Source organism: Cebus imitator, unplaced genomic scaffold, assembly GCF_001604975.1.
Source record: "Cebus imitator isolate Cc_AM_T3 unplaced genomic scaffold, Cebus_imitator-1.0 Scaffold42, whole genome shotgun sequence".
Taxonomy (NCBI): Eukaryota; Metazoa; Chordata; class Mammalia; order Primates; family Cebidae; genus Cebus; species Cebus imitator.
In genome coordinates, this window is record NW_016107357.1 from 7214716 (window position 1) to 7241884 (window position 27169).

At 43.2% G+C, this 27169-nt stretch overlaps 1 protein-coding gene and 1 pseudogene across 2 annotated transcripts in view; both read left to right on the forward strand.

Annotated features, from left to right (window-relative positions):
- The window catches only part of CNIH3 (cornichon family AMPA receptor auxiliary protein 3), a 287496-nt gene that overhangs the window by 76550 nt on the left and 183777 nt on the right, over positions 1-27169 (forward strand). The window lies entirely within an intron of this gene.
- On the forward strand, positions 25815-26228 carry LOC119470835 (annotated as a pseudogene).

Below are 27169 nucleotides of genomic sequence, written 5' to 3' on the forward strand. Positions count from 1 at the left end.
TTTTCGAGTGTGTGTGTGTGTGTGTGTGTGTGTGTTTATCTCAGTCTCTTGCATTTTCTCCCTATCTCTCTGCTCTCTTGACCTGATGGAGGCTGGCGGCAGTGGTGGATGACCCCCTTGCCCCTATGGGGCAGCGCTGAGCACACTTTGGGGCAGGAGTCTGTTCTGCACAACCCACAGTTTGTACAGAAATGCCAGCTATGAGCCTATTTAATGGAGCCATTTCATAAACCACGATGCTGAAACTCAGATTACGCACAGCATTTTTGTAGGCTGCAGTGGGGCTGATCTCAACCACAGAGAGTTTACTCACCCCTGTGGAGTGGTGTTTGATGCCTCACCTTCCAGGACATTTCTCTCTCAGGGGAAATATATTCCTTTTTTTTTGTAGTTTATTATTATGACTATTTCAGTAGTTTTTGGGGAACAGGTGGTGTTTGTTACATGGATAAGTTCTTTAGTGGTGATTTCTGAGATTTTTGGTGCACCCATCACCTAAACAGTGTACATGGTACCAATGTGTAGTCTTTTATCCCTCACCCCTTCTACCCTTCTCCCTAAGTCCCCACAGTCTATGTGATCATTCTTATGCCTTTACGTTCCTGTAGCTTAACTCCCACTTATGAGTGAGATCATACGATGTTTGGTTTTCCATTCCTGAGATACTGCACTTAGAATAACAGTCTTGAACCAGGTTGCTGCGTTTGCCGTTAGGGAATACATTCTTGTCTTTTTAATTTCTGAGCCAGTTTTTGCTGAGGAGAAACACTAGGATGTTACTACTGACAACACAGCAGAGGTGTGAATGCTGTGTGCTGGGCCTGGGGAATGATGGGGGCACCTGGAGGGGGTAAGGAATGCAGAATAGGCGCCTTCATCATAAAGCTTGATAAACTGAGCCATCCTTTAGAAAGCAGCAGGTCAGCATGCTTATGGTTCACTACTGAAATTTGTAGACTGGATAATGGAGTGGTGTTCATTTCTAGTGCTTGGAGGTCTGAGGTTTATGCACCTTAGAGACGAATTCTCGAGATAGCCTGATGAGGCTGCAGCAGCAGAGCCAAGGTGGCCCTCACCCAAGGTGGCCACACACTGCAGCAATTCGTGAACCTCATACTTTATGATATGATGCTCTGTAGCTTTCCAAGTACTTTCAGATGCATTATTACTTCAGTAAACATTGAGTGGGGTCTCTTCTAGACCCCCTCTTATTCATTCATTCACTGTGATGCCAGGCAGATGTGGTACCTCCCCTCAGACCTTTTCTTATATTTTATTTTTATTTATTTAGTTTTTTAGAGGCAAGATCTCTTTCACCCAGTCTGGAGTGCAGTGGTGTAATCATAGCGTACTGTAGCCTTGGCCTCCTGGGTTCAAGGGATCCTCCTGCTTCAGCCTTCCTGGGACTACAGGCATGCACCAACACACCTGGCTAATTTTTAAAACATTTTTTTTTCATAGAGACAGGGTCTTGCTCTGCCGCCCAGGCTGGTCTTGAACTCCTGGCCTCAAGTGATTCTCCCACCTCAGCCTCCCAAAGCACTGGGATTATTGGTGTGAGCCATGGCATTCAGGCTTTTTTGTTTGCTTTTCAGCCCTTTGAGGTCTCTTCTAGACCCCCTCTTATTCATTCATTCACTGTGACAACCTTGTGACATAGGCAGGGCAGAGGACTAGCCTCATTTTATGCTGAGGAAACTGAGATTCAGAGATGCGCAACAACCCGCAGAGCTTCAGAGGACAAGAAGAAGAAAGAGAATTAGAAGCCAGCCTTTGGATTCCAAGTTTAGTCCTCGTTTTGCTTCATGTGGAGGAATAGTGGTTAGCAACAGGTTTCTCAAGATCCAGCTTTGGCTCAATGGGTTGAATCTTTTAGTGGCACCAGTCACAACACATGTGATCTTGGTAAGTTACTTTACCTTTTTAGCCTCAGTTTTGTCATCTATACAAGGAAGTAATAATAATACCCATCCCATTGGGTTGTTCTGAAGATAAAATGAGGTAAAGTTTGGAACACTGTCAGCATAGCACTTGGCATTTAGAAAGCACTTAATGAATGGCAGTTACTGCTATGGTTCTCATGCTGCTAATAAACACATACCCGAGACTGGGCAATTTATAAAGGAAAGAGATTTAATTGACTCATAGTGCCACATGGCTGCGGAGGTCTCATAATCGTGGCAGAAGGTGAATGAGGAACAAAGGCATGTCCTACTTGGTGGTAGGCAAGAGAGAGGCTGTGCAGGGGAACTCCCCTTTATGAAACCAAATCTTGTGAGACGTATTCACTACCATGAAAACAGCACAGGAAAGACCTGCCCCCATGATTCAATTACCTCCCATGACACATGGGAATTTTGGGAGCTACAATTCAAAATGAGATTTGGGTGCGGACACAGCCAAACCATATCTGTTATGATTGTAAGACCTGCCTGACTTCAGATTTGGAGGTGCCAGGGAGAAGCCCAGGGACTGTGTCTACAATGTGTATCATTTACAATTAAACATTCTGCTGTTCATTAAACAACATCCCATTTCATTGAAACTCTTCAAAACTTGGAGGAGGCACCCCTTTGTCAAAACTGATTACTTGCTTTGTTGGCTGTGGCTTATGTGAAGAAAACAAAAAGAACCTTGCTATTAATATTAGTATTGCTATTATTATTTTTTATGATGAAAACTTCTATTGCTACTACTACTAATTATTATTATTACTATTTAACTTTACCTAGATATTACCTTTATGTCTCAGGGTAGGAGAATCCTGCTGATATATTTCTTGCAAGTAAGAAGGGCCTGGTGAGGTTTATGTGATTTGTTTTTGGAGACAGGGTCTCGCTCTGTCACCCAGGCTGGAGTGCAGTGATGTGATCTCAGCTTACTGCAACCTTTGCCTCCTAGGTTCAAGTGATTCTCCCATCTGAGCTTTCTGAGTAGCAGGGACTACAAGCATGCACCACCATGCCAGGCTAATGTTTTGTATTTTTAGTAGAGATGGAATTTTGCTATGTTGGCCAGGATGGTCTCAAACTCCGTGGCCTCAAGTGATCTGCCTACCTTGGGCTCCTAAAGTGCTGGGACTACAGGCATGAACCACTGTGCCCGGCCTATGTGATGTTTTTATTCAGGGCCTATGATTTTGATTTTATGTCACCAATGGGGCATCTTTATTCTCTGGTAGGGAATGGGCCTCTCTTTACCCCTGTCCTGCAAAAAGAATACCATGAAGCAGACCACAAACCCCAGGAAGGTAAGATTTACAATAACAAGAAATTGAGACAACCTAGTGCAGGAATTTAAGATGGCAAAACAGGTGCTTAATGACCAAGGATTCTCACTTAGAAGCAAACGTATCAGGTAACACCCCAGGGACAAGTGTTCTTAACTGTGTATACTCAGTTTGAGGCAGGTACAGCAGGAAGATCAGGGTGTGAAATACTAACATCTTTATAGAGGCTGGTCAAGTGAGCAACCACTGCTCTGCCTGGGGAAAGAGAGCTCCTCACCAGGGGGTGCAGGAAGGAATTGGCTCTTTTTTGTGCAGCCCTGCACAATTCTTCCTAAGATCACTGTCTCACCCCTTTTTTGGCATATCAGCTATGGGCCCTCACTGCGGGAACAGTGATTTCAAACAGCCTAATCCTCAGGGCTAATCCTGGCTGGCAAATTCTATTTTTGTAAAGGTACATAATATAAAATAGAAAGATGAACATGCTGGGTTGCATGCAAATCCCCTGTCCCTCCCTCCTGCCCTTCCTCCCTTCCTTCCTTCCTTTCTCCCTCCTTTGGTCGTTCCCTCCCTCCCTCCCTCCCTTCCTTCCTTTTTCTCCCGCCCCTCCCTTCTTCCCCTCTGTCCCCCTTTTCCTCCCTTCTCTCTTCCTCCCTTCATCCCTTCCTCCCTTCCTTCGGAGTCTTACTCTGTTGCCCAGGCTGGAGTGCAATGGTGCAATCTCAGCTCACTGCAACCTCTGCCTCCCGGGTTCAAGTGGTTCTCCTGCCTCGCTCTCCCGAATAGCTGGGATTATAGGTGTGCACTACCACTACACCCAGCTAATATTTGTGTTTTCAGTAGAGATGGGTTTTAACCACGTTGGCCCGGCTGGTCTCACTTCTGGCCTCAAATGATCCACAAACTCCAGGCCTCAAGTGATCTGCCCATCTCAGCCTTCCAAAGTACTGGGATTACAGGCATGAGCCACCACACCGGGCCCCTCCCACCCTTCCCTCTTTCATTTTCTCTCCTTCCTTCCTTCCTTCCTTCCTTCCTTCTTCCTCCCTCCCTCCCTCCCTCCTTTCTTTCTTCCTTTCTTTCTTTCTTTCTTTCTTTCTTTCTTTCTTTCTTTCTTTCTTTCTTTCTTTCTTTCTTTCTCTCTCTCTCTCTCTCTCTCCCTTCCTCCCCTCCTTCCTTCCCTCCCTCCCTCCTTTCTTTTTTCTTTTCTTTTCTTTTCTTCTTTTCTTTCTTTCTCCTCTCTCTCTCTCTCTCCCCCGCTCTCTCCCTAGTATATTTAATGTTGTTCTCTTCATTCCTTCCTCACTTTCCCTTCTTTCAAATGCTAGGTGTTTTGTTTGGTTGCTTTTGAGTCTAATTTCTCTCACTGAGGAACAAGAGACATGCCTTCCTCTGGTTTGAGCTCTCCCTGGAGTGTGTTTGGATAAGTTGGGCCTTCTGTTTATTTCCCTGGTTTTGTGCTGTCCTGATTTAAGGCTTAGATTAGGGTTAAGTTTAAAGCACATTTAATCAGTGATACATTTCTCCAAATGAAAGAATTCACATTTTTCTGGAGCCATTTAATTTTTGCCATGTTTCTTCTCCACGTAAATTATCCCTTGCTGAATTTTTCTGTGCGTTGGTCTTGCTAACGTGTCTTCTGCTTACTCGTTTACTGCAATGAATATGAACTATGGTTTTCTTTGTTTTGTTTTAATTCTCTATTGGTGCCGTGCTAACCTGAGAATGTCAACAGTCAGGGAGGTGCCACTTGCATGTCACCCTTGCTGGAAGAATAGTGGATTGCAGCCCTGGCTGCATGTTAGAGTCACCGGGGAGCCTTCAGCAACCACCCGCACCCCACCTTCAAAGGTAAAAGGCCTCACTTTCAAAAGTTCTCATTTCATCAGCCTGGAAAGGACTCAGGCTTAGCCCATTCCTGGGGGATTCTGAGGCACGGTGAAAGTTGAGGACCATGGCACACCAGCCGCGTTTACATCATTCTACAAGACTCAGCTCAGGTTAGTTTTCCCTGAGGAGCTTTCTCTGATCGTCCTCCCACCCCACAGCCCTGGCTCAGAGCCTTTTCTCTATGCTCACAGAGGGACCCAGGCTCTGTCTTCTTTCTAGTGCCTATTCGTCTGTATTGTAATTTATTTATTCTATTTTCTTTTTAAATTTTGACATTATTATGTCAATGGCTTTTGGAGTACACGTGGTTTTTGGTTACATGGATGAATTGTATAGTGGGAAAGTCTGAGATTTTAGTGCCTCCATCACCTGAGTATTCTGTCTTCTTTAAAAGCTTCTTGAGGTCAGGTACCATACATTTTTAAATCTTTGCTCCCTCTGCACTTAGTACATTTCTGGCCACATATGCACCAAGTGAATGAGTGAATCCATGAAATGACACACAAATTGACCAATAAGTCACTGCAGTCAATTTACAAGTCAGGTTGTCCCACGCTTGTACCTTTTCATCTACACTGATCATATCTTTTTTAGGACTCTTTTCTCAGGATGAGCCTGCTGGCTTAGGTGTGTCATAGCGTTGTCTAGTCCTGGAGTGTTTGGAGCAGAGTTCAAAAGTATTAGCTTGTTTAATACTCTAGAGAGAGCAGAGGCCAATACTGGTGGCCTGAACTGCTTCTACTGCATAGCCTTTGAGAGGTTCGTCCACCTCCCTGCATGTTCTGGTGACTGGCACCTGAGGAGTCAGGCGGTTGCTAGGTCCTTCCTGGGGACTTGTGTTAAGGCAGTCGCCATCTTTTCAGCCATGATACATGCAGCATAACACATCTCGAGATTTCCCTGAACTCCAGAATAGAAGCCTGGTCAGATACCCCAGGACTGATTCTGGCATTGAAAAGGCTGCAAATGAGTAGGGTATATGCCAAATTACTTAGGATACCAAGCTCTCTTCTAAAGAAGGCCAATTTTTAATAGGAGGTTACCATGATGCCTTGTTTGAGAATCCATGTTGACTTTGCAGGATCATTCCAGGCACTATTTTCAAAGAGCCTTCATATGAGCTGCTTGAAAATAAACTCCATGCCTACAGGGACTTTGTTTTGCTCATCTGTGTATCTCTAGGGCATGCAACAGTGCTTGACACACAGGAGACATTCAGTATATTAAATCAATGGATGGATGGCTGAATGTAAAGTTCTCTTAGCTCCCTCTTAGAACTCTGCTGCAATAAGCAGAGCCCTGTGCTGGGGAAGAGGACCACAGATACTCATAGACACTGCCATGTCTGGCAGTGGACATGCTTTTACCCTAATAGGGGTTGAGAAACTTGTAGACACGTTTTGAATTTGAACTGTCACCACCATTCCTCATTACCCTTAAATAAATACCTGAACTGAAGAGATGGTGTTAGTACCTAATTTTCCTTAAAGTCTGTTTTTGGGGAGCCTCTAACTCTTGCTGATTTTCAGTCCTCATAAATTACTCTCTGTGGTATGAGTCCTGTTGGGTAACCAGAGCAGCAGTGTCACACATGCCTTGGCTTTCTCCATCTAGATTAAGCTAAGGGTTTAGGTTGGTATAGCTTTCTCTGCACTTGGCTATTCAGGTCATATTTACCGTAAGAATTAGCTTATACTAGAAATGATGGAGCAAGACCAAGGTCAGTTTCTGTAAGTGAAATGAGGTCATGAGAACAGTCATTAAAAGCCTAGAATGGTTGCTGTGCTGGTTGATTTTATGTGTCAACTTGTCTGGATCAGGGATGCCACTCTGTTTGGCTAAAACTTATTTCTGGGTATGCCTGTGATGGTATTTCCAGATGAGAGTGGCACTTAAATTGGTGGACTCAGTAAAGCAGATTGCCCTCCTGAATGTGAACAGGCACTATCCAGTCTGTCAAAGGCCTGAACAGAACAAAAGGCAGAGGAAGGGAGAACTTGCCTCTTTTTCTGCCTGACTGCTTGAGCTGAGGCATCAGTCTACTCCTGCTCTTGGACTGAGACTTACACTATCGGCTCCCTGGTTCTAAGGCCTTCAGACTAGGACGGAACTACATCACCAGCCTTCCTGGGTCTCCAGCTTGCAGATGGCAGACCTCTTAGCCTCTATGATTGTGTGAGCCAGTTCTCAAAATTTCTCTCTCTCTGTATGCATGTATGTGTATGCTTGTGTGTGTGAAATATACATAGCACATATTATATATATTTTTGTGTACATATATACATGTTATATATGTAATTATATTAAATAATATATATATGTCACACATGTATTTTATGTGTGTGTACTCTCTTCATGCAGAAGTGGCAGGCAATATGTATATATATTCTATATATATACACACACATAAAATACATAATATGTGATTTGTCTAGTTTAGATATATTATTTAATATGTATCTCCTGTTGGTTCTGTGTCTGGGGAGAACTTTGACTAACACAGTAGCTACTAGCCACATGTAGCTATTGAAATTGAAATGAATTAAAGTTAAATATAATTAAAATAGATTTTCGCAGTCGCAGTACGCCACCTTTCAAGTGCCTGCGAGCCAATGTGGATAGTGACTACTCTGTTGGACAGCGCAGAATAGAATATCTCCATCCTTGTACAAAGTTCTATTGAATAGTGCTAGTTTAGAGCACCCAGAGGCCAAGGCTGTGTACCCAGTTGATAAACAGGAAGCCTTCCTCTCAGGGTGACTCAACAACCGCTGCATCTTTGCCACATCTCTCCTAGCACGATTTATTATTATTATTTTGTTCTGTGTTGTTCAAGGCTTCACCGTGGCTTGGAAATGAAGGAAATAATTTCTCTGCTTCTACACTTGTAAAAGTAAATAAAATTTAGGACACCCTAAATTTATTATGCAGCACAACACCTCTCAAGCCTTATATAGCAAGGCTTGAGCACAACACATTAAGCCTTATATAGAAAGATGTTGAATTCTGTTTAGCTTCCCTAAGCTTTGTTGATGTAAGCGATCCCACACTTCTACAATTTGGAACATTGACTTCCATTCTTTAGAATTTGTGCATCCCAAGCAGGCTCATCCTCAACCTCTGCTCTTGAATAAACTCTCTTTAAAATAGATTCTGATCTTTTTATTATTTTAGGTGGACAACTAGTTCACATAGAGATATGTAACCATTAGGTTGAACCACATGGAATTGCCTTTTTTGTAGGTCAGAAAAGGCATTGACTAAATATTGTTAGTTTCATAAGGTTCAGGCTACTACAAAGTAAAGTGAGAAGAGTGATGGAGGTTCTGGGACAGGAAGAGCGTGTGTACCTTGTGCTCCTTTTTCAGTCCTGGATTTGTGTCCTGTGAGATAGGGATAATCCAGGAAGGATGGTTGACTGAATGCCTGCTTATTTCTTGCCTGCCACGGCTGCATGAAGAGAGGCTCCTGTGTGTTTATGGAGAATCATTATGGGAGAGGTAGAATATATACAGCTGTAACAGAAAACCTGAAAACCAATGGCTTTATACATACTTCATTCTGAACAAGCAGCCTGGTCATGGTATTTCTGGAGCTGGGCCAGTAATTCCATGTCATCAGGGCACTAACTTGGCATCTCTGCTGCTCTCTCACCCTTCCCCCTACAGTCCACAAGATGGCTGGTGTGGCCCCAGGCATCACATCCACATACAACTACGTCCAGAGGCAGGAACTGGGAATAGGCTTGTAGGTGGCTAGGACAGCAAGTGGGCTTTCTGCTTAAACCTAGAGGAAGGAAAAATCACCTCTCAAGTTAATTTTCCTTCCATTTAATTCATCAGAGAGTATTATAAATCCACCCAGTAAATAATGTGGACAAGGGGGGTGTGCTTATTGTTCTTGGTTTAGACTGGTTATGATTCATGCCCTGAAACTGGGCATATTGCCCAGCAAGTGAAATTGAGAGTCCATCAGCCAGGAAGAGGAGTAAGGAAGATGAATATTAGGTAGGCAAGTGATAGGGCTTGTCACAAGTTTTTAAGACGCTTTCAATTAGTAAATAACTGTCAAGAATACCTTTTGTTTTCACCTGCCCAGTCTCCATTGTGCCTCTTCCAGAAATGCACACTGAGCTCTCTTTGGGTGTGAAGGGGACTCTGTGTCTATCATTCCAGTGTGAGCACATGATCTGAGCCAGGTCACTAAGGCTGAATTTCAGGACTTCTGTGTGAACTCTTGGGAAAGACAAGTTCTCCCTATCCTGGGGTGTTTGAAAGCCTGGAACTGCTGGGGGCTATTTCACCTGCCTACCTACCTGAATGAATGAATGGGTGGATGAATTAAGCTGACACAAAGGGATGGTAGAGGGATGAGTAGAGTAGAAGGGGGATGACGAGAAACTTGGTCCAAGTGAAATTGCTTGAGACCTGGATGCAGCTGTGACAGATGATTCAGTTCCATGACATAATAAATGTTTCGCTCATCCCACATCTTATTATTATTTTATTTTATGTAAGTTAGCTTGAGTTGCAAAAGATTACTGACAGGAATCGGTACCTAGCAGTGGAATGTTAAAAGTAATAGACCCTAAAATGTGGATTGGCAAATTGAAGGTAGAATGGAAGGCAATAGAGGTCTTCTATCCCTGGCTAAGAAGTTGGCAGTCTTTGTTATGCTCCAATAAAGCATATTAAATTATTGCCGGTTCTCCCTTAGGACTCATAGCATGTACCATTAGAGACTGGATCATTAAAGCACTTGATAGAACTTTTCAGGCTGTGGAGTGTGTAGGCCACTTCCTGAAGTTCTTAGTGAATTCCTATGAGAAAAAGACAAGCGTCTGTCATCTGAAAGTTAAAAAAGAAGAAAAATGTGTCTTTGATAAAAGAAGTCCTTTTTCTTTTGGTAGCTGAGTGCCAGACAACACCATACTTTGCAAGGTTGGAAAAGGTGAGTTCTCTGTTACATGATGAAGTTCATTCCAGCAAAGACAGAGACACTGGAAACAGAACAGAAGAACCAATAAAAGTGGGAAGGAGCTGGAGCCCGATTTTGACTTGTCCAAGACAGAATTGCTCCTATCTGGATTATACAAACAACTCCAGCAAATAAATCAGCAAATGAGGAAAGGACAGTCAGTCCAACAGGACAGTGAGAGGAAGAGACTGACAGAGCATTTCAGAAAAGAGGAGATCCAGATGACAATCAACAGGAAAAGTGCTCAACGTCACTTGTCATCAGGGACGTGCCTGGAAACAATGGGGATATCCCACCACGCATTCTAGGGGAACAGCTAAAATCTAAAACAACAACTGACCATATCAGTGCTAATGAATATATGGACCTGCTGGAACCCTCATACTCTGCTGGTGGGAGTATAAAGAGGCCCACATACTTTGGAAAACAGTGTGGCGTTATCTATTAAAGGCAAATGTATGCATATCTTACTACCAAGCCATTCCACTCCTAGGTCTATGTGTGCATGTATGTATGAAAAAACATAAAAAAATATGCTGGCTGGGCACGTTGGCTCAAGCCCTTAATCCCAGTGTTTTGGGGAACCTGAGGCAGGAGTATTGTTTGAGGCCAGGAGTTCAAGACCAGCCTGGACAACATAGGGAGACCCCATCTCTACAAAAAATAAAAAATAAAAAAAAATTAGCTGGGCATGGTAGCGTGTACTTGTCCTAGTTACTTGGGAGGCTGAGGCAGGAGGATCACTTGAATGCAGGAGTTCAAGGTTATAGTGGGCTATGATTGGGCCACTGCACTCCAGCCTGGGTGACAGAGAGGGACCCTGTCTCAAAAAAAAAAAAAAAAATGTTCTTAGCAACCTTGTTTGTGATAGTCCCAAACTGAAAAAACCTAAATACCCGTTAACAGCAGAGTGGGTAAGTACATTGTGGTATAGTTTTGCAATGAAAACTATATGTAAATACACAGAACAAACTACTGCTACATGCAACAACATGAAAGAACCTTGCAGATAATAGTTTTGAGTGGAGAAGCTTGATATGATGGAATACGCACCGTAGAGTCTCGTTTATGTAAGCTTCAAGACCAGGCAAAATGAATATATGGTGTTAGAAGTCAAGTGAATGGAGACCTTTGAGGACAGGAGAAAGGGGTAGTGATAAGAAGGGGAAAGGGGCTTCTGAGGTCCTTGTTTTGTTCTATTTCTTGACCTGGTAATGGTTACACAGAGGTGCTTACTCTGTGATAATTTGTTTGGGCTGTAAGAGGTGTGATTTCTGCACTTCTCTGTATGTGTGTTATATGTCAATAAAAATGTTAAAAAGTCTTCTAATCATAGACTACAGAGGAAGAGATGGCTGTGAGAGTACAGATCAATGATTCATTAAAATAATAATTATCCCTGAGCTGCAGGGCAAGCAGCAGGTGAGCAGGGCCTCCCCATTCCAGGCTGTAGTTTGAATTTCACTGATGCAGAGGATAAAGTGGAGGCCATTAAGCTGAGAAGTAGGGTAGAGCCCTGAGGCTGCTGCTAAGAAACAGAATTCCCAGGCTAGAGTCTAGATGAGGACGCTGTCTCTTGCTTTGCTTAATATCCCATGAAATGACCAGATGCAAATGGACTGAGAGAGCACTAAACTTCTTGAGGAATTGCTTTGCCAGAAAAATCCCAGCATAGCTAAAAAGGGCCTCTGACTGATCAGCCCCAAGGTAAACCACTGCTCCCAAACCTGCAACATCTGGAAATGGGATCCTCTAAAGGATCCTCTCAGGGTCCCACCTCAGATGTGGAAATGGAGGATGACTGGCAAAGGGGACCGTCTCAGAGAGCGGAAGCAGGGTTGTCGCATCGGCTGGTCAAGGACCTCAGTCCCCTGCTAGTGTGAGTCCTTGCTGTTCTTGTCCAACAGACCATGCTATACGTAAAGGACTGGTGATCACAATAGGCTCTTTCCCCTTCTCATTCCCAAGTGGGAAATTCTATTGTAATATGTTCTGTCTTATATACTGAGTGTGTTGGGTTGTTTACGTTGATCATTTAGCCTATAGGGTAAATTGTGGTAAATTGTGAATTGCTGTGAATTGCTACATCCAGATGACATTGATAGAAATTTATATGACCTTGAGATCTTGTTCTTGGAGCTGGGTGCAAAATTGGGCACAATTTTGGGTTGTCTATGACTGGGGAGGGAATGACTTAATTTTTGGAAGTATGTAGCATAGTTGCATTATGTTAGGTAGAGATATTACTGAAATTGAATAAATGGTAAGAAGGATGTGTATAGAAAATGAGAAGCCAAGTGGGGGTGGATTGTTGGGAATGTTTGTTATTTTTGCCTTCAAGTAATAATTTTTTCTTCTGATAATAGCTCTCTGATTTTGTTTTGGAGAAATAGTGTTTTCTCAGCTTTCAGATTGTATGATTTATCTCTTTCCCTTGCTCACAGTGGTTGATTCCTGACTAAGGCCAGGAGCCCAAGCAATGAGGTTTGATTCCAGAACGGTTGAGAGAATCTCCTGGGAGAGAGGAGTTCCCTTTGCACTGGTGCTGTTAGATTGTAGGATATAAATCTGGAGCCATTGGGAGTTCTCTTGCCATTATATAGCAAGTATCTGCCTAAATGTAGCCATTTAAAATGAAAACAAGGCAAGATAAAAAGAAGACCAAGTTTGATGTTCTAATCTAAGCTCTCATGGCAATTATACTCCTGTGTGTTTTAGTTGCATGGACCCCACGAATCTCATGTTTTGCTTGAGATGATGTAAGTTGGGTTTCTGAAACTTTCAACTGAGAATTTTGTAATTGCGATCAGCTATGGGAAATGCATAAACTCTTCCATGTGTTTTGCATATATTTGGTGTCATGTGATTTTTAACTAAATGAAAGGAGAGTGGCTTTTACTGAAATGCCTAAGTTGCAGGCATTAACCCAGTACGGGAAGATCTAGTTGAGTATATTCTTTGGTTTCCTTGCTTTGGCATCCAAGGCTTGGGAGCACACCATATCAGGAATTCATTGCTCAGGTCCACATAGCCCATTTTCCCCTCCTCCCAAGTGAAGAGCATCAGACCTTCCACAGTCAGGGTGTGTCCTTGTGAATTTCCAACTGAGCCAGTTCACTGATGCATAGATGCCACAATGATGGCAGTCTGCTCTACACACACATGACAGCAGCATGTTCTACCCGGGAAATGGGGGGTGGAGGCAGTAGCTTTGTGGGCCATCACCCTTGGACCTAGGATGGCATGCAATATAGCAAGACCTGTGGTGTTCAAGGGTCAGGAATGTGTATTAGATTCAGTCTGAGTCACAAGGCGGTGAAACAGTGAGATTAGGGAAAGATGGAATCCTGCGAGTATGAATGGAAGGAGCCCAAAGTTGAGGAAATGGGGTTATCAGAATAGGATCCAGAAAATACACAATAAGAGTTAGAAACTGGCCAGGCAGAGGAGCCAGGAGATGCTCTAAGGAGGTGCTGGGCGGGTCCGCCATATTTTGGAGCATGGAGTTTGTGCTGCTCAAGGCTATGTTGAAGGGTTTGCCTGAGCTATGTGCCACCACTAAGATATCACCATGCCTGGAGAGCTCTGCAGGCTTCTCTCTCATCCTCTGCTTCAGCTGGGCACTGTGTCACATGGTGCTCTAGGTCAGAGACCAGAATGGGAACACAGCAGATTCACTTAACCACAGTTACATTTGCTGTTTCTTTCTCTTACAAATGTATGTATTTTATCCTCCTACAAAACTTCAAGTAAAAACTCCTCCTCAGCATCTGGCTAAGTAGGCCAAAAGTAGGTGCTTTCTAGGGTCTGAATGTTGGTGTCCCCCCAAATTCATATTTGAAACTGAATCCCCAATGTGATCGTATTAAGAAGTAGGGCCATTTGGGAAGTGATTAAGCCGTGAGGGCAGACTAGTGATCCATGAATGGGATTAGTGCCCTCGTAAAAGACTGAAGGGAGCCTTTTCCCCACCTTGTGCCATGCGAGGACACAGCAACAAATTCCCATCTGTGAAGCAGAGCGCTCCCACCAGACACCAGAGCTGCTCGTGCCTCATCTTGGACTTCATGCCTCCAGGATGGTGAGAAATAGATTTCTTTTTCTGGGGTGAGAGAGCAGGTTCACTTTATTTATTTATTTATTTTGTTGCAATGCAGCGTTTATTTGGAGGACTTTAGGTCTCAGTGTTACAAATTATCTCCATTGAGAAATAAATTTCTGTTGTTTACAAGCTACCTAGTCTAAGGCATTTTGTTATAGCAGCCTGTTTTTGGTAGTTCTTGCATTGCTACAAAGAAACACCTGAGACTGGGTAAGTTATAAGAGGTTTAACTGGCCCATGGTTCTGCAGGCTGTACTGGAAGCATAGTGATGGCTTCTGCTTCTGGGGAGGCTTCTGGAAGCTTCCAATCATGGTGGAAGGCAAAGTGTGAGCCTCCACATGACATGGTGAAAGCAGGAGCAAGAGAGAGGTGGTGAGGGGGTCACACACTCCTAAACAACCAGGTCTCATGAGAACTCACTCATGATCATGAGGAAGCACTAAGCCATTCATGAGGGATCCAGCCCCATAACCCAGTCACTTCCCACCAGGCCCCACCTCCAACATTGGGGATTACATTTCAAAGTGAGATTTGGGCAGGTACAAATATCCGACAATATCACAGCCTGAACAGACTAAGACAGGGCTCACAAAAGCTTAATGAGCATGAGTGCTCACTATGTGTATATGCAGGGTGTGTGGGGGACATGTGCTTAGGGGGACATGAAGATGAACCCTGCACAGGTCTTGCCCACCAGGGGCCTGTACTGCTGAGGGAGGCATCACAGGGGCTCTAGCCTGCTGTCAATCCTGTGCCCCACTGATGTTGTAAATAACCGAATTTATCACCCATCTGCTCAAGGAATTGTGTGAGCCACTAAGATAATTTTTTAATTCCAGAAAGAAAGAACGTAGTTTCTTACTGCAGAAGACTTTATTTTCTTCACTTCACAAAAGCACCAGTGAAATGGCTGTTGAATAAAATTGTGAACTTTGCCTGATGGGTGTCACTAAGGCAGCAGATCCTAAAATGGGGGCTGGTGTGTGCTCATATCAGGCTGTTTGATGAACGCTTTGTTACTAGTTACTCTGCTCTGTATTTATAGCACGACATGATTTTACTAAAACCCTATGATGGAATCTTCTGCAGAATTTTTTGCAAAGTGGTTTCTAAAAAGACTTTTAAAATCATGGAAAATTGGCCTGGATACAATATTAGGCAATAAAAACAGGACACAATATGTAGAGTTTGTAAAAAAGAAAAAATAAGTGTTTGTGATGATGGATATGCTAATTACCCTGATCTGATCACTATATATATTAGAAACAACAAAACAGTACTATGTACCCAATAAATATAAAATTATGTATCAATTATAAATATAAAGTTATCAAAATTATATATGTGTATACATACACATATATCTACATAATAATAATTCTTTTAAAGTATATCTGAATAGCTGGATCTATATCTATATATGTACACATACATAAGACTTAAAGGAAAATCTTGGGCTGGGCACGGTGGCTCATGTCTGTAATTCCAGCACTTTGGGAGGCTGAGGTAGGAGGATTGCTTGAGGCCAAGAGTTCAATACCAGACTGGGCAACATGACAGGACCCCCATCTCTGTTAAAAATACAAAAAATCAGCCAGGTCTGGTGGCACACACCTATAGTTTCACCTACTTGGGAAGCTGAGGTGTGAAGATTTATTGAGCCTTCGAGGTCAAGGCTGCAGTGTGCTATGATCATGTCACTGCACTCCAGCATGGGTGACAGTGCAAAACTGTCTTTAAAACAATAAAATAGAATAAATAAAATGCCTGTTTTTTGAAATTGTATTTACTTATTTATTTATTTATTTATATATATTTAAGAGACAAGGTCTTATTCTGTTGCCCAGGCTGGAATGCAGTGGTGTGATCATGACTCTCTGTACCCACAACTACCTGGGCTTAAATGATCCTCCTGCTTTAGCCATCTGAGTAGCTGGTACCATGGTGGGCGTCACCACACCTGGCTAATTAAAAAAAATTTTTTTTTAGAGAGTTGGGGGTCTGGCTTTGTTGCCCATGCTGGGCACTCCTGGCTTCAAGTGATCCTCCCACCTCAGCCTCTGAAGTGCTGGGATTAAAGGCATGAACCATGGCGCCTGGCCAATGCCTGGTGCTACTTGTAGTTAACTTTAGGTCGTAGATTTACAGGCAATTTGGGTTTTCTTCCTCTATATTTTCAAGTCTTCTATAATGATTATGTGTTGTTTTTCTACATGATTATATTTTATGGTCAGAATATAAAGACAAATTCATTTTTTAAAAGAATTACCTGAAACCTATGAACAATAATAATGTATTTGACAATGTCCTATGTGGAGCATATCACAAATATCCTACATTTTAGGGACTGCACAACTTGTTCTTGGCCATTTAGGAAGCTAATGGTGGAATTAAGAATTGAACTTGGAGAATGTTGAAATTCTTTGCTGTCTTCCTGAGAGCCCTTGCCCATGTGCCTATGGTAGGCAGACTGCTGGTGTCACTTATTTCATGGTTTGTGTGCCATTTGGGGGAAGAGGAAAGGGAAACTGCAGGGGCAAGTTGGCCAGGGAAGACTCCTGCAGGCAGCTCTCCTTGCTCCTACTCAAAATGGGGAAAGCAGGGTGAGTCATAGGTCAGATGGACTCCTGAATCTTGGTTTCCAGCTTGTTTAAGTTTATAAGTTCAGAGCAACTCTTCAGCTTTGTTCTTACTTTGTTTGTGTTACACTGGGATCCAGTCATCCCTTGGCATAGAGAAATAGTGTTTCCACTTCGATACAATCTGTGTCAGCCTGGCAGTCTATTTATTTATCAGCATCTAAAATTTTTTTTTTTTTGCATAAAATCCAGCCCCTGCAGGATATTTATCAACATCTTTGCAAGAGAGGATGAATTCAAAAGAAAGTATAGGAGAAGAAACATTCAGGTATAAGCAGTGGAGGGAGGCATAATTATATTATTCCATCTTACCAGGCTGGGGGTTTTGATGTGAGGCAAGGATGCTATCAAAGTAGTCAATGTTAGCAAAAAGAGAGGGCTGTTTTGGAGATGTGCTGCTCCAAATGCCCAGAGGAACTTACAGCCTCCTCTAGATTCACACAGAACCCTAGTGAACTTATGCTGCCCCTTCCAGGTGAAACTCAAATGTTAATTGGGGCAATTGATAGGATAGAATAGACAGGGTGGGGAGATCTAGAGGGAAGGTTATTCCAGTGCTCATCTGGGTGGGAACTGATAAGGGACTCCATGAGGAAAATGAAGAAATGCTTTCATATTCCTCTGAACTCTGTAGTTAGGTTTAACCTGCTAAAAGTCAGACTTTCTTTCTGATAACGGGCTGTACCTTCATGCCTTTGTAGGTGTAATGGATATAATAAGGGGTTAGAGACTTAGCCCTGAATTTTTACATGCTGATGTAGGCATGGGAACCAAGACTGTTTTTGCCAACATGGACTGGAAGATCCATGGAGGGGAGCCAGCTTGGTATTGCTGAGTGCCTGCTATGTACTGGCATTGCTGAGGGCCTGCTGTTTGCTGGCCTTACATAGTGCTGTGGAGGCATGGAAAACAGTCTGCCTTCTGGGGCAGCAGAGGGCTGCACTTCTGGGAAGTCTGGAACCTGGGCAAAGCTTCACCAAATGCATCCTCTGCAGTTCCCTGGATTTCAGGGTAAGGTCATTTCCAGGAGGAATGCTGGAGGGGTCTAGAGAATATGCTGTGAAATCTTGTTTCTATAAATCATTTTGTAGTATTATATTTTGTTTATGCAGTTTCCATGTGCCTCCATTCAGGAGTTATTTCTCAATTATTTATTATGTATAGAGTAAATTAAATCCCATTAGTTAAGTCTCAAATTGCATTTGGCTGTTCCTTTGTAATCACTCCTATGTTATCATTATCAATATTAACTAACATTTGTGTATTCTAGGCTTTAGAGCTTATGAACCATTATCATGCACAGTATTACATTTAATACAGCAAGCCTGTGAAGTGGCGATTAGTATCCACACTTGCAGATGAAAGGAGTGAGGCTGAGACACATCCAAAACTACACAGCTCTCAAGATGCTGAGCTGAAATTTTAAACCCTGCATTTCTTCCTGTAAACCCAGCATTCTTTCCACTCCACCATTCCATGATGCTGAATCTGACCGGCAGACTCTGTCTGAGTGACAGATCACAGAAGTACACAGACACAGATGTTTGCCTGTGTGAGTGCGGCCAGGGGACTCCCTGGCTCACAGATCCCGAAGAGGGAGTCCAGATGTGAAGTCCCCATATACCGGAGAGGCTCATATTTATTTCAGTACAGATTTAATGACGAAAGTCTTGAGTCAACACCATTAGTGGGTAATTAACATTGCTGACCTCCCTAGTAGAGAACAGTTCTACGTGGATGATCAAAGGTTGTTCTTAGGACAACATGAGTAAACAAGCTATTTAGATAAACCCCTCTACATTCCCTTGTTATCTGCTCTTTACTATTAACTCAAAGTTAGAGGATTAGGCTACTTTCAGCTACAATGCTTTACTGAAACTTTTGCAAAACCTACCGGCCTACCAGGAAGGTTTGCATCTTTCTTATAATTTTCCCCACCACCCTGACCAATTTCCTACACCATGACTCTCCTCTTTTGACCCCTGGGATAAAATAAACTTTTCTTGGGCTAGCTGAATAGGGCAGACTTCCTAGGCATCGAATTAGGGGTTCAGAGCTTAGGGCCTCTTTTCATCTTCCAATTACCTCTTCCTACCATGTTGATTTGGAGACATCAAGGAGAAAGATGGGGAATGTGGGAGTGGAGAATGAGAGAATAGTGTACTCCAGTTGTAGTCACATCAGTTTCCTCATTTGTTTAATAAGCATTTACTAAATACCTGCTCTGTGCCAAGCACTGATGTAGGCACTGGGGGTACAGTGGGGAAGATAACAGGCATGAACCCTGCCCTCATGAAGCCTGGAACTCCATGGGAAAAACAGGGATTCAGTGAGTCATTAGTCACTCTACTTAATGTTATGAAGAGGTCCACTGTGTACCTTTATACAACATGGGAGTCTAAGACAGGAAGACCCCATCTAGGGTGTCTAAAAAGGCTTTCTAGAGAGAGCAGTGTTAAAGCTGATTGTGGAATTAGCAAAGTGAAGCTCTAGGTCGTATGGAATGTGGTACTTTTGAAGAATTAAAGGCCAGGCCAACTGAAATGAGTCAAAGGAGGATTGTAGCTCAATAGAGATGTGTTGGAACCAGGTTATTCAGATAATGAAAGAATTTTAGTCTTTATCCTAAGAGTAATGGGAAGCAATAGAAGGATTTTTAGCAGGGGCGTGACATGATTGGATTTGAATTTCAAAGTATGAATTTAACTGCCCTGTGAAGAATATGTGTGTGAGTTCTGGACCCAACTGTGATCCATCCAAGTGGCTGAGGTGGGCAACTGGAGCTCAGGAGAGAGTCTGCAGCACAGAGGCAGGTGAGGCAATTGGCATAAGTGAAACAAACAAAGTGGAGGAAGTCTATTTAGGGAGATGGTAGAAAGGGGAGGGAAGGCATTCATTCATTCTATAAACATTTATTGCTTCTGATTGCTGGTGTTCTAGGTACTTGGGCTGAAGAATAAAAAAGACAAATATTCCTCCATTGTGGAGCCTGTATTCTAGTAATGAAATGTAGAAGGTGGGGTGGGAGGGAAAGTCAGAAAATAAATAACAGACCTATAGTAATAAAGATATACTTATAAGGTATGGTGCAGAAAGACAAAGTAGAGGAGGGTAAGGGGATTGGGAACTCAGAGGTGGATTGCGGCTTTAAATAGAGCAATTAGGGTAGGTTTCCTGAAGAAGGTGAAGGAGTGAGCTGCAAACAAGAGCACTTCCCATGCAGAGGCTCTAGGAAGTGTGAAGAACAGCACAGGGACCCAGTGTCTGGAGCCAGGAGATGAAGTTAGATAGAAAACGGGAGGTCTGAGCACAGAGGGCCTTGTGGGCTTTGGGTTTTACTGAGATGGGGGAGCCTGTGGAAGGTTTGAAGAAGAAGGGTGGCATGATGTGACAAATAAGAGGACCACTCTCATAACTGTGTTAGGAATGGTTCTTGTCGAGGTCAAGGTGGAAGCAGCACCAGCAGAGGCTCTTGCAGTCATCCAGATGAGAGATGATGGTGGCTCCCACTGGGTGGTGGTAAGGGAAGTGGGCAGAAGTGGTTGGATTCTGGGCCTGTGATCTAGCTTGGAGCCTATAGGACAACCAAAGATTTGCTAAATTGAATGGAATAGAATCTATCTAACAGTCACAATGTTAGATAATAGAAATATTTTTGTTTTTAAGACCTTTTAAATGATACAGGAGATAAAACTAAAACACCTGAAATAATAATAACAAGAGCAGGAATAACACCATCTCCAAATTGTATCTACTAAATGCTATAATAAAGACTTTAGATATATCAGGTTGACTGTTTCGCAGGTTTTTTTGTGGTTCAACTTAATATTATCTAAGTTAACCATTGCAACTACCTTGTGAGTTTAGATTATTCCTGTTGTACAGATGAGGACATTGAGGCTCAGAAAAATTCAGTAGAGAAGTGATGGCAAACACAATAAAACAAAGGGTATAAGGAAGGACTAAATGATACCATTTATATAAGGAATATAATGTTAGTCTATTCAGGAGAAATATATGTGGGCTGGCATCATTCTGGAAGCTTCAAGGAACAGAGACACCTGAGTTAGGCTGTGAGAAAAGGTTAGACTTTGTTGATTTGCAGAGGTAGAGAGGAGAGTTTCAAATAGAGGAAAATGCTCTGGCAAAGTCATAGAGTTGGGATACAGATTAAAGTATCAGAGACACCAGCCTAGGCAACACAGCAAGACCCTGTCTCTACAAAAAAAAAATACAATTAGCTGAGAGTGGTGATGCATGTCTATATTCCTAGCTATTTGGGAGGCTGACATGGGAGGATTGCTTGAGCCTAGGAGTTCAAGATTATAGTGAGACCCTGTCTCAAAAACAAACAAACAAACAAAAAAATAGAGGACACTCTGGCTGAACTTAGGGTCTATTTACAGTATCAGTTTTCTAGTACTTTTGTAACAAATTACCACAAATTGAGTGGTTTAAACAGCAGAAAAGTATTCTCTCACAGTTCTGGGGCTGGAAGTCAGCCATCAAGGTGTCAGCAGGGCCATGCTCTCTCTGAAGCCTCGAGGGGACAATCTGTTGCATGCCCTTCTCTTAGCTTCTGGTGCTGCTAGCAATCGTGGCCTTTCTTGCCTCATCCAGTTTCTGCCTCGTTATCACATGGTGTTCTCCCTGCCTGTCTGTCCCTGTGTTCCTCTCCTCTTCTTAAAATGACACCCGTAATATTGTGTCTGGGTTGCCCCAATTCAGTCTAACCGCATCTCAACTTGATTACATTGGCAAGTTCCTATTTCCAAATAAGGTCACTTTCATAGGTACTGAGGGTTAAAACTTGAACATAGGCTGGGAGCGATGGCTCACGCCTATAATCCCAGCACTTTGGGAGGCTGAGGCAGGTGGCTTGCTTGAGCCCAGGAGTTTGAGACTAGCCTGGGCAACATGGTGAAACCCCGACTTTACATAAACTACAAAAATTAAGTGGGCATGGTGGCACATGCCTGTGGTCCCAGCTACTCCAGAGGCTAAGGTGGGATGATTGCTTGTACCTGAGAGGTTGAGGCTTCAGTGAACCATGATCATTTCACTGTACCCCAGCCTGGGTGACAGAGCGAGACCCTGTCTCAAATAAAACAAAACAACAAAAAATCCTTGAACATATCTTCTTGGGGAACATAATTCAACCATAACATCTGCTAAGCAAATTACTATTTGTTGAATGAATCCATGAAATGGGTGACTTGCGATTGGATATGAAGACTGCTGGGTCTACTGAGAGTCTTACATATCTGGTGGAGTTTGGAAAATGCTTTACCCAGGGTGGTAAAACTTGTTCATCAAAATGCTAGGAGTTCATTTTATAGGGTGAGGCACTGGAGGATTATAGATTATAATTTGGGATTTAAGACTTCTAGATCTTCAATCTGTCTATAGATGTCCCCAGATTTTTATCTCTTGATTCTATAAAAAATGACTGTTAAAAATACCAGTTGCCAGCTTGGAACACCCAAGCAGCAAGTCTGTGGTCTCAGAACAGAGATTATTTTTCTTGAGTTAAAGTTTTTGGAAGCAGCAGTAATGGACTCAGCAGAGAAAACATGGAAAAAATCAGTGGTGAGACCAGCGTGAACATGGAGTCTTTTTCTATAACAGGAGAGTCTAAATATAGCTGCTGTGATCATGTATCACCACAGACAGTGTCTTCCACCTGCACCCCCTCAAGCTCTTTACAAATTTGATACATTACTTTCTTCACCTTTTCACAGCCGCATTACAGGGGCTGAGCTGCAATGAACAAGTCCTGGAGGTTGGTCTCTTTTTCCTAAGTACCCCTTGCCAATCCCCCAGTGGCAGTGCAGGTGCCACCCTGGCAGGTACTCATCAGCTCTAGGCAGCGTGCCTTGCAGATTCAGCCTCTTCAGAAACACGAGGCACTCATAGACACCTACCAGCCTGTACTTCTATACCTGTCTGTTCTGAGCTGAATTGTTTCCCCCCCGAAAAGCTATGTTGAAGTCTTAACCCCCAGGAACTCAGAATGGGATGTTATTTGGAAATAGGGACTTTGCAGATCAAGTCGAGATGAGGTCATTAGGGCGGGCCCTAATCTGAAAGGACTGTGTCTTCATAAGAAGAGGAGGATCTGGACATAGACGCAGTATGGAGAGCAGAGAAAACAGGCATGCAAGGAGAACGCCAACCCATGACAGAGGAGGGCTTCTTCTAGCTCCTGGTGTTTGCTGCCATCCTCAGCCAAGGATGCCAGCAAACACCAGGAGCTAGAAGAAGCAAGGAGCGCCTCCCTTACAAGTTTTAGAGGAAGCATGACCCTGCTGACACCTTGACTTCAGACTTCAGACTGCAAGAGAATAAGCATATGTTGTTTCAAGCCACCTAATATATAGTACTTTGTTACAGCATCCCTGGGAAACAAATGCACTGTCTCTTTCATCAAGGTTTACCTGTCTGAAGTTTCATTTTCTTATGTTACTGTACTCTGCTGAATTGACTTAGCAAATTAATTATTGTGAAGGCATTTACAGATGCTGATGGCATAACAGGGGTGTGGGGGACTGCATGCTCTATAGCAGGGGCCTTATCTGGCAGGTCACCCTCAAATGTAGTAACCGAGGAGAGTGGGATGAAGGGACACTACAAAGATGTGGACAGGGTAAGGGAAGCACTAAGGATGCAAGGGAGGGCTGCTGCCACCGGGGCTGGTAACAGGGGGTGCTATTATCACTTCTAGGCATGAAGGGAGGGCCAATTCCCAGAGCTGGGGACAGCAGCAGTGTGGCTGCAGGAGATGGCTGCCTAGTGGGATCTGTGGCGTTCTGTAGAGGCATGGGACCATTGTCACCTGCAGCAAGGCAGGGAGGGAGCTAGAGGACCTGCTCTTTCTTTCCTCTCATGCTTTGGCTGTTTTGTTAACATCCCTTAAGCAGAAGCTGGAGGGTAAAGGAACCTGTGGCTGCAGTTGTGAAAGTTGGGCTCCCTGGGGTACAAAGAAGAGTGGACAAAGGTAGGGTCCCTGGCAGTGGTGGGGATGAGAAATATGTCCTGACAGTGCCAGATGGGGCAAGGATCCATCTGTCCGCAACCTACCCCTCCCCACCTTGATTTGACTTTCCAAGGATGTGCCTTGCAGAAAAAGTCTCCCTTTCAAGCCTATTTGCATTTTTGTGGCACCTATTTTTTTTTTCTTTTGATTGTGGGAACTTGTTGTCATAGTTGTTTTAATTGTGGGAAAGGCTAAGTCATAATGTAGATCCCTTTAATGCTCCAAGGTGGCGGGGCAGAGATGGGACAGATGAAACAAAATGGGATAGACAATAGTGGTCTTGTCAGCTCAGAGGTAATGATTGTCAGAAGAAGGACACTGACTAGGGACAAAGTTAGAAAGAAAGAATTGTATTAAGGGAAGAGAGGTGAGACGGATTCCAGTTAGTAGAAAGAAAGTGCTAGGGAAAGACTTGGAAAGGTGACTGGACTCAATCCTGAGGGAAGAGATTAGTGTAAGGAATTTCTGAATGTGAGAACTGGAGCGAGCAAAACAGCATCTTCCTTACAGGACTGTGGTGTGGAGCAAATGAATCAATGCATGGGCAAAGGATTTTCACATCTGTGAAAACAAATTCAATGTTGGGACTCCAAAATCCTACGCCAAAAAGTCAAGTGGGGAACTGTGGTCATGCAAACCTGCCTCCCATTTTATTGCTAAATAAGATAGCTACAAAGACAAAAACAAACAAACAAACTACATACCTCCATCCCAGTTTGCCCACAAGGAAATTCCTTTTGTGCCTAAGATCTTTACCCTAAAACGGTTCTGTTGAATTTCACCTTGGCGATGTAAGTTGATAGCTGATAACAGCTACGAGACAAAGGACAGAACTCAAAGCCATCCCTCTGCTCACCTGAGACAAATGTGTATCTAATTGCTTTCTCTGCCTTGTTGTTTATTCAAAACTGCAGATTTGCTAAGGCTAAGTGACTATTTCTCTACCCACCTCTCACATGTAAATTGTATATTCAGTGAAAGGCTGATCAAAGACTCTAAAGAATGCAACCATTTGTCTCTTATCTACCTATGTCCTGGAAGCTCCCCAACCCCAACCCCAACCCTGCGCTTTGAGTTGTCCTGCCTTTCCAGACCAAACCAATGTACCTCGTATACATATTGATTGATGTCTCATGTGTCTCTAAATGCATAAAATCAAGATGTGCCCCAACCACCAGGGCACACATTGTCAGGACCTCCTAAGGCTGCGTCCTTAACCTTGGCCAAATAAACTTTCTAAATTGATTGAGACCTGTCTCAGATATTTTTGGTTCATACCTATAAAGGACTATATGCATATATAATGTATAACAGCAGCAAGAGTAGCAGCAGCAGCAGCGTTTACAAGAACAGTACCAGCTGTCTAGTTTGGGGTACAGGGAGATGCTGGATTAATTTCAGCTTAACTGATAGATAGTGCATGACTATTCATTGTCAGTACCATCCATAACAAACAAAAGGAACTTTATTTCCTCAACTAAAGGTAGAGGACCCAGGATACGAAGTGGAGCAGAGTAGAAATCAGACACATTAATTTTTTTTTTTTTTTTTTTGAGATGAAGTCTCGCTCTGTCACCCAGGCTAGGGTGCAGTGGCATGATCTCAGGTCACTGCAACCTCTGCCTCCCAGATTCAAGCAATTCTTCTGCCTCAGCCTCCCCAGTATTTGGGATTACAGGTGCTCACCACCACGCCTGGCTAATTTTTATGTATTTTTAATAGAGATGAGGTTTCACCATGTTGCCCAGGCTGGTTTTGAATGCCTGACCTTAAGTAATCCATCTGCCTTGGCCTCCCAAAGTGTTAGGATTACAGGCATGAGCCACCATCCCTGACCCAGACACATTAATTAAAGGGGAAAAAGTTGGTAACTTCAGCTTTACCAAGCTTCTAGATTTATTCTCTGCTTAATTCATCCCATAACAGTCTCACGGAGAGTTCAACAGCAAGTTTCCAAGATGCCACCCAAAGGAAAAAGTGGTTCTGGAAAAACAGGGAAACGGGGAGCAGTCTCTGGGAGTGACAGTCTGACAAGAAGGCTCAAGGTCTCAAAGGTGGTGGCAATGCAGTAAAGGTCAGACACATTCCATATGAAAAACATGGCAAAATCATGGAAGCCATGGAAAAGTTAAAGTCTGGAATGAGATTCAACGAAGTGGCTGCACAATATAGTGAAGATAACGCCAGGCAAGGGGACAACTTGGGTTGGATGACCAGAGGGTCCGTGGTGGGATCATTTCAAAAAGTCTGTAAATGGGATGGATAGCCTGTGTTTACAGACTCACCAGTTAAGACAAAATTTGGATATCATATTATTATGGTTGAAGGAAGAAAATAAAATCATATGAAAGACTGAAAAGAGCCTCAGGAATGTGGTAGTTTTCTTCACCATAACTGACTGACCAAGAGGAGATGCTTCTGAGTCTCTTATGAGTATGGAGGAGAGCTTAGGGACAGAATTCTGTTCCTAAGGAGAGAGACCCCGTTTAAGTCTTTTGAGGTAGCCATAGCACTGAATTGCTACAGGTAGCAATCTTGAAGAGCTTTTAATTGGAGGAGTTTTCAAACTCCATGCCTCCCTGTACCCCATCCTTTAGCTGCGAGGAAGAACAACTGTCTCTTCACTACATCTTGGACAATGCCTTCTCTATGATTCTTCCTGTTTCCTTCTCTCTCTCTCTCTCTCTCTCTTTTAAGAGACAGGGTCTTGCTGTGTTGCCCAGACTGGAGTGTAGTGGTGCAATCAGAGCTCACTGTAACCTCTATCTCCTGGGCTTATGTGATCCTCCCACCTCAGCCTCCTGAGTAGCTGGGACTACAAGCATGGCCACCTAGACAAGCTAATCAAATTTTTTTTTTTTTTTTTTTGTAGAGATGGCCTTCATGTTGGTTCAAGACCCCAGGCTGGTCACAAACTCCTGGTCTCAAGTTATCCTCCTGCTTCTGCCTTCCAAAGTGCTGGGATTACAGGTGTAAGCCCACCATGCCCAGCCTCTGCTTACTGTTTAAATGTACCTTTCTTCAAAGTTTTGTCTTCCCATCTTTTCCTGCTCATATTCTCTTTCTGATGGGGCTCCCCTGTATTTACCTCTAAATTTCTTGTGGGTAACACAGATTTCCAGTGGTCTCATAGATATCTTCACATGCATTTCTCTTCAGTAACTAAAACTCAGCACATTTAATTTAACATTCCATCCTGCATGATGTTCCTCTTGCTGTATTTACTTATCATGGCTATTGGGACTTCTACCCTTGCTTTCACTTGGGCCAGAAGCCTCAGTCATCTTCCATTGCT